The sequence below is a fragment of the Belonocnema kinseyi genome, chromosome 2, assembly GCF_010883055.1.
Source record: "Belonocnema kinseyi isolate 2016_QV_RU_SX_M_011 chromosome 2, B_treatae_v1, whole genome shotgun sequence".
NCBI lineage: Eukaryota > Metazoa > Arthropoda > Insecta > Hymenoptera > Cynipidae > Belonocnema > Belonocnema kinseyi.
Genome location: NC_046658.1, coordinates 82,342,948 through 82,351,817, shown reverse-complemented (window position 1 = coordinate 82,351,817; position 8,870 = coordinate 82,342,948).

Below are 8,870 nucleotides of genomic sequence, written 5' to 3'. Positions count from 1 at the left end.
GTGTGTCCAAAAAATAAGCTGACTTTACGGTTTTCTCAAAAAATTATGTTGTCCCCTTCAAAGTGACTTCCCTCAGATATAATATACTTATGCCAACGCTTTTTTCAATCATCGAAGCACTTCTGATAACCATTTTGTGGTATAGCCTTGAGTTCTTTCAGCGATGCAGTTTTTATTTCCTCAATCGTTGAAAATCGATGTCCTTTCATGGGTCTCTTCAGTTTTGGTAAAAGAAAAGAGTCACTGGGTGCCAAATCTGGTGAATATCATTATTGACTCCATTCAACATCTCCTAAGCGATCGTTATGCGATGGATCTTTTGATCAAAATTAAGCAGTTTTGGAACAAATTTCGCTGACACACGTCTCATGCCCAAAACGTCCGAAAAGATAGCATGGCATGAGCCAACCGATATGCCAACATCTTCAGCAACTTCTCTGATGGTAATTCGGCGATTTTTCAATACCATTTCTTCCACTGCTAGAACGTTTTAATCTGTTGTTGACGTGCTGGGACGTCTAGGGCGAGGTTCGTCTTCGACATCCTCTCGGCCTTCTGGGAACAGCTTGTACCACTTATACACATTTTTCTTACTCAGAGTAGACTCATCGTATGCAACTGTCAACATTTCAAGAGTTTTAGAGCACTGGATTTTATTTTTCACGCAAAATTTAATGCAAACTCTTTGCTCCATTTTTTTCGAAAGAAGAAAATCACCGAGCACACCGAACCCTTCTAACCTTTTACGCCTCTGCCAGAAAAACAACATGAGCTATATAGTCAGAACTGTGAACATATGATCGTTTTTTTGAAATTGATTATGTTCTGTGTTTTTCAGAAAAATACAAATTGAAGATACAGATTGAAGAAAATCCTAAGATATTTTGATTATTAATCATTTTCTTATTCATCTCACAATACATGTCATTCTTCCTTTCACTTTTTCATTGATCGCATCAATTCATAAAATTATTTAGAAACATGATATTCAAAATGCTAATGTACAGGAAGTATCACATAAATGTGCATTCTAAAATAGAATTGAATCTAATCAAATTAGACACATTCAACACTGCAAAAGTATGTGTAATATGAAAATCTTTTAAGGTAAGTTTGAGTTTAAAGATGTAACAATTTTTGTCGATTAGTTCATATTGCTGTTACTTTCCGTCATTTGATATACAAAAAATTTTAGTATTACAGAATTTAGGTTTTCCTCTATTCTGTAATGTACATAAATGTGTCGGGTACCTTGATTCAAATTTTAAAATTATCATTTTTGTTTCAACACATTTGTTATGTTTTCGAGATAAGAATTATTTTTCTTCGAATGTAACAATAATTTAAGTGTAATTTTGTAAAATGAACAAGCATTCTATACCTCTGGTGTATCAAGTTTGTTGCAACTCAAAATAATACTGAAGCAACGTACTGTTAAGGATCCGCGTTTTTCTGTATGAAGAGGCTCTAATATCAAAACATGTGGGCGTGTGCATGAGTAGCCTCTGATTTCTAATAAGATCAATCGGGAATTTTTCGATTTGGAACTTAAAAAATCGTTTTGTCGCAAAGCCCCTTAAATCCAAAAATATTTATTTTAACCTCGAAGTCGGAAAATACGAATACCTCCTAAATTAGAACAAACCGTGAAAGACTTTTTTCATGTAGACGCTCACATATATGCATAATGTATATAGATCGAAATAAAATTGAGAAGAACTTTAGTTAGTTTCACAGTGTCATGAATCCTTGTCTACTTGACCAATATCTTACTTTCTTTAGGACCTCGAACACTCTTGCACCTATCTGGTCATTCAATTTCTCCATTATTTTCTTCGCCCACTCGTTTATCATTCTGTCGATGCATCTATCCTTTTTGGCTTAGAAGACTATCGTCCGGTACAAGCCTTGCAGGTTTTTTTATTATTTTATCAGAGCCTGTGGCAGCAATCGCGTTCAGTCACGGTGAACAAGAAATTCGGTCCTGCTATCAGATTAGAGTCATTTTTTATCGTAACGAGGCGAGCAGTATAAAACTGAAATAATTAGACTAAAAAGGTTGTCCCGCAAGAACTTACAATGACAGTTTAAAAGAAGAAAAAACAAAAAATGAATGCATAAAATATAATAGTCTTCATTTTTATATGCTAAAACATCTATGCAACATTAAAAAATCTTTTCGTTAAGCATTTCGACCTTTCTTAAACTCTCCCTTCTTTTCTACCTCCTTCTTAACTCTAATAAACCTTTTTCCTTCACAAAAAACACCCTCATTTCTAAGCCATTCAACCTTCTTATCCTATATTCTTGATTACTTAGAATTTTCTTTTCCCTTTCTATCCCCTTAATTCCTACGAACTCTTACCTTTCCGCCTTTAATAACCTTCACCTCATATATCCCACAACATCACTTTATCTCATCCACCCTCTTTCTCTATGCTTCACACATAGCATCCTCCCACCCTCCACAACATACATCTCCCCCCTCGTGTTATCTCTTTCCTCTATTTTTTTTATAAAAACTGAAAATCCTTCAAACTTTGGCATTCTCTTTTCTCTACTAATCAATTTAATTCCTGCCCTCTATAGCCTTGCCACGTTTACTTGCATTGAGCTCATATACTTCACAACCGCACCTTATCTTTTCCCTCCGTTCTTCTCCACATGGAAAAATTCCCCGGAAAGTTCTCCACGAAAATTCTACGGAAATTCCAGCTGTAAATTCTATGGAAACTCCGGTTGGCAATTCTGTTGAATTTCCGCAGAAATTCTACTAACTTGCCATCTGCAATTCACAGCCTGGAATGGACTCTGGAAGTTCATATAAAATTTTTCTATCAGTAACAATACCCCAGGTCGACTCCGGTAGGCCACGACCATCGTCCCAAAAAATTTAGTCTGCACCAAGGGCAAAAAATATTTCTTCGTCGAGGAAGTTGAGTTCTAAAGGAACCTTAGCGGCAACGAACTACTTTTTTCCACGACTCGTCATGATACAATAACCTCCAAGTGCACCAGATGTAAAAAATACATCTCCCCCGAGAAAGTTGAGTTCTAAATGAACTTTGTAGGCAAACAGCCAATTTTGGTAATGACTCGTCCTTAGACAATAACCTCCAAGTGCATCATGTGTAAAAAAGACATCTCCTCCGAGGAAGTTGAGTTCTAAATGAACCCTGGAGGCAACCAGACAAATTTTTTCATGGTCCGTCACTATAAAATAACATCCAAGTGCACCAGGTATAAAAAATACATCTCCCCCGGTGAAGTTGACTTCTAAATGAACCTTGGAGGCAAACAACCAATTTTTGTCATTTTAGTCAAATTCCTCGAGGAAGATGTATTTTATACACCTGGTGCACATGGAGGTTTTTGTATAGTGACAGATCATGAAAAAATTTGGTTGGTGTCCTCCAAGGTTCACTTAGAATTCAACTTCCTTGAAGGAAATCTATTTTTTACACCTGGTGCACGTGGAGGTTATAGTATAGTAACGGAGTATAAAAAAATTTGGTAGGTTGCCTCCAAGGTACATTAAGTACTCCACTTTCTCGAAGGAGATGTATTTTTAATACCTAGTGCACTTGGCGGTTATTGCCTATGATGACGAGTTAAGAAAAAAATTGGTTGTTTGTCTCCAAGGCTGATTCACAATTCAACTTCCTCGAGGGAGGTTTATTTTTTACCAAATGGTGAAAGAAAGATATTAAAAACCTTTAAGCCAGTTTTATTTTGAAGAAGCTTGACGAAATACTTTCATTTTTGTACAGAACATCGCTATCAATGTTCTGCTCTAAGAGCCTGCAAAGATCTGAGTTTTTCAAGAAAATTTTATTTACTTCTCGTTCAGGCACACAGTGGATAGAAAAATTGTATAGGAACTTCCAGAGTTCATTACTGGCTGTGAATTGCAGACGGAAAGTTAGTAGAATCTCTACGGAAATTCAACGGAATTTCCAACCGGAATCTCCGTAGAATCTTGCCACGTGGGTCTTCTATCATTCACACATCTCATCAATCCACTCTTCATAACATAACCCTGCTTCCTCAAGTCATTCCTTGCCCTCCTTTCCTCTCACCAAAATCCTTCTAGCACAGATTTCTCTATATCCGCCCCTTATTCTTTATCTTTCTTACTAACTTCAATCTTTCCTTGTCTTCTAATACCTTAACAATGAACGTTTTCATCCCCTCTTCCATAAATCCTCTATTGCCATCTCTATCTCTTTCGCGTCCCCGCCCCTTGAAACCCTTAACCCTCATTGCTAATATACCCCTTTCTAGGAAAATTGCTCTTAGCCTAATTTGTTGTAATTCAGCATTGTCATGAAATTACTCTTCGAGCGATTGATTTTTTTAAAGTAGACTGTAGCCAAATGTATGACTGTCCTAAAAACTGTACTAATGAAGTAATATTGAAATGATTCGGAACTCGGAAATATAATTTTAGAGTAAAAAAAGGTACATATATTTGATCGATTCACAAAAAATGTGTGCTTTTGGTTTTTTACAATTATTCAGCAATTTTAAGAGAATTCTAAGAAAACTACGGAATTTTTTTTAAAAGGAGTATCGGAAGCAGTTTTAGTAAAATTTTGTTTCTTTAACTTCTCGTAAGTTTAAACAGAGACGTTCAAGAAAAAAATTGTGTTTGGTGAAAAACTTTACAAAGAAAGTATTTGGTAGTCCCCTGATACTTGAATTTGCAGCAGCTACTCCTTAATTACAAAACAAATCCCGTTACATGTTCCTCACTATTTTGATCTCATTCATCATTTTCTATTGATTATTCTTTTGTTCTATCTTGAATATATTTGAATTTTGCACGCAGTTACTTTACTTAAGGAGGTACCATCGCTACTGTCAAGATCAGTCGACTACGCAGTCATAACACCTACACTCGTATGACTTATTACGTTGAAACCTGGCAATCACGTCGCCGGCGACATAAATCAACGGCTGACTTGATCGCGCCTCGCTATGTTGCGAGATTGCGATAGTCAACGTTCAGAAGCGCAAGTTACGTGATTAATTTTTTTTCATGTATATATAGGGTCCAGATGTCTAATATTATTTTTGCACCTCAATTTTGAAATACTTGTTTTCATTTGAAAAATGATCAATGATATCCCTATGGTGGTTACTTAGATATTAATTAGTAAAGAGCTCAAAAACGCAATATCTCATGAGATGCAATGTTAAATATGATGAAATTAAAAACGTTAATAACTTATTTATAAAGTACCCTAGGCTTCTGAGATTTTAACTGAGTACTTGTGGTGATCATATTTAGATATCGTGAAAGTTTAGTTGAAATGGTAATGAAAATTCTTTTTTAATATTAAATATAAATGAAAAAAAAAATAAATTTTAATATTATTATTATTAGAACTCAGTTAATGTTTTTGATATTTCATTATTCCTACTGTCGAGTTAAGTTAAAACTTTAAACGAAAAGTTACCATGTATAAATCACAAAAATTGACAATGTAGCACAAGATGGTATAAGATTTATATAGTATTTAAGAATTTATTGTTGCAGTGTTAAATAATAAAGTATGATTGAAAAAAATCATAAATTTATTTCCCCGTTTCAAAATTTTTTCATTTTTATCGTTTTGTAGCCCTGTCCAGAGGAGAAGAAGTGGGGAGATTAGAAATAGGAGAAGTGAGGGGTGGCCAGTAAGAGAAATACTAAAGAGGGGAAGTAGGCTAAAGGAGAGGAAAAGTATGAGAGGAGAAGTTTTGAGTGACTTTATTCATATATTAATAAGCTACAAAGGCCTTGTTTCTAAGCACATGTTGCCTACTTTAACTATTTTTTGAAAGAATTTATAGAGCAGGAGTTTCGATATAGAATGAAATAATAAAATCTTTAATCCTAAATACCTATACTAGTTCAGAAAACACTGCATTAAAAAACTGCTTGGTTAATGAGTAAAATAATTATCACTTTATTTTTACTATAAAACTGTATAAATCCAAGTGCCAAATTATTCTGACACATTAAGCTGGTAATCTCTGCATGTTTTGAAATTAAATCGGCCACTTGCAAATTAAGAACTTCATTATTTAGTTTTTTTAGAAATTTTTCTACTTCAAAAATGAAGAAAAATGGATATTGAAGTAGGTACAAACCTTGACTTCAGTTTACGTCCGATCTCTAAAGAACCTAACAAATATTGATGTCGCGCAGGTGTTATTTATGGCATCAATAAATGACTGAATTCCTGATTAGCTTGCCACAGAAGCGCTGATCTATATCATGCTTGTGGAAGTGAAACTTTTCATCGGATTTTCATCGAATACTCTGGCAGTTTGTCGTTAAAAGTTTCATCTCGTCGATTTGTTAAGAGTTCGTCGAAAAGTTGAACCGTATGAAAGTGGCTGCGTTGACTTACAGTATGCTCAACACGCCATCACTTTTGCTCATTCGAGATGATTTTATGCGCTTTTGTATTATGCGATTTCTTCACTCTTGGAAAACGAAAAGAAACACAGATTTTTCTGTAATGAATCTTTTTTAAAGTATTCATCAGAAAATTGTAAAAGTATGTAAAGAAGGATATACAAATTTGACTATTGAACACGATAAAGGAGATATTCAGAAAATTGTTGAAAAAGAAAAAACCAAAAAGAGCGTCGTCTAACACTGTCGGATACACAGGATTCCTCGTCAGAAGAATTGATTAAAAGGTTATAATTAAATTTTACAAGTGTAAGATTAGTGAGATAACTAAAAAGTCAAAAGTGTACAAAAAGTAAAATAAAATTTTAAAGAATAATCGGCCAATCAAGATAAAATCTACAAATTATATAAGTGATTGATAAGAAGGTAGAACGATAAGAAAAATCTATCACCTAACCCACAACACCGAAGGGAAAAAAACCAAACTTTAAATTAGAAAATAAACTAAAAAACTTTATTCAAGATGGTAAAAATCAGAATATTAGGATTGAAATATATTTTTGTAATTATAACAAAATCTATAAAAAATAATATTGAATTCTATTAGAGTTTACTTACGCTCTGGGTCAGTGTCCTATAAGCCAAACATCAAGTACAACAATAAGAATACATTTAATATGTACAGTGAAATTAAATTACAGTATAGTAGAGAACAACTAGAACTGGCAAGTAAACTAATAAGCCTGTTATAATAATAACAAGGTTGATATAGTAATATCAAAAAGACTTTATTTGGACCAAAAAAAAATACAAATTATGATTTTTAATCTATCTTGATAATCGGCGGACCTTATATCAGTAAAATTCATTCTTTAATTCAATGAAAATACGTATCTAATAGATTTGGAATGTAATAAAAAGTGTTTTTTTAAGAAGATTTTTTAAAATGTTCCATTGATCTCATTTCTGGCTAATAAATTACTTTTGAAACTAGACCAATTGTGAAGATCCTTTACAGGATAATATTTTTAAATAGTTTATTTGAATAAAACTTAAAAATACAAAATCTTATACAGGGTGATTTTTTTAAGCTTGAAACTTTCAAACATCTCCAAAAATAGGCACTCTATAAAAAAATGTTTCAAATAAAAATTTAATCACTCTAAGGAGTTCATACACTGATGTTAAAATAAGTTCCCCCACACCGCTCCCTGGTGGTGGGGGTGGGGTAAACTCAAATTCTTGAATAGGAACCCCTATTTTTTATTGCATATTCGGTATCTTTAAATAAAAATGCGTATGATTTATCTAGAACATTTTTCTCGTTTCGAGTTAGATAGGGCTATAATCGACGAAATTGATTGATTGAACGTCAGAGAAGTATCTTCTGTACAATTGATTTGACGATGATGAAACAGAAAGCATTTTTGAACACTTTATTGACAAGGCGAATTTTCTTAAAACAAATAAAATGCAATACCCTTGCATTTTATTTATTTTAAGGAAATTCGCCTTGTCATTAAAGTATTCAAAAATGCTTTCTGTTTCATCATCGTCAAATCAATTGTACAGAAGATACTTCTCTGACGTCCAATCAATCAACTTCTTTACGAATTCTTTCGATTGAAGTTCTTCTAAAAAATTATGTACTATCAATTTTATTGTACCTAAATTTAGTTCGATATTATTTATTTTAGAAATTTATATATATAATTTAATTTTAGAAAATATTTGTTTATTAATATTTTTGGTGAGATCATGCAAAAATGCTGATACTCAATAGTCGCTAAAAGCTTTAATTCCTTCTGGTTCTTGAACACTTTTGGTTTTATAGAGGGCACAAGCTTTTCTAAGTTAAAAAAATGTATGTAACACGCTTAAGGACAAGCTGAAGATCAATGAAATATATTATAAACAAGATAGGCTCTAAAACAAATTCCTGAGGGACTCCAGAAGTAACCGGAAGCCAATTTAGTTACAATACTTGTGTCAGGATCGAGCACCTATTGTTGCTTGTGAAAAAATAAGCAGGTAACAGTATAGATTTTTCTTCACACGGAAACAATTCTTGAAGTACGTTTATTTATTTTGATTAAACTCTTCTCGTAGATCAGTAATTTTGACCAAGCTTCTAAGTTCAAGAATTTATTATTTTAAAAATAATGTGTATGCTTTATTATTTTTAATACAATGGACTGTTTCCATCTGTTATAGAGGCAATAAATATCCCGCAATTCACTATCATTTGGAAATCAAGTTTGTAATTTACCTCGCATTTATTGATACGAGGGTAGTTCAATAAGTCCTTAGAGTGACCAACAGATGGCGCGCGAATCGCTCCAAATCATCTGTTTTCAGCCAGCACCACTCCCGACTAGATATATGGTGCAGTCGCAGTCCACATCTTCTGAGTTTACGTGTTTTTATAACCAATTGAAAAAAAAAAATTGTTCGTTAAGAA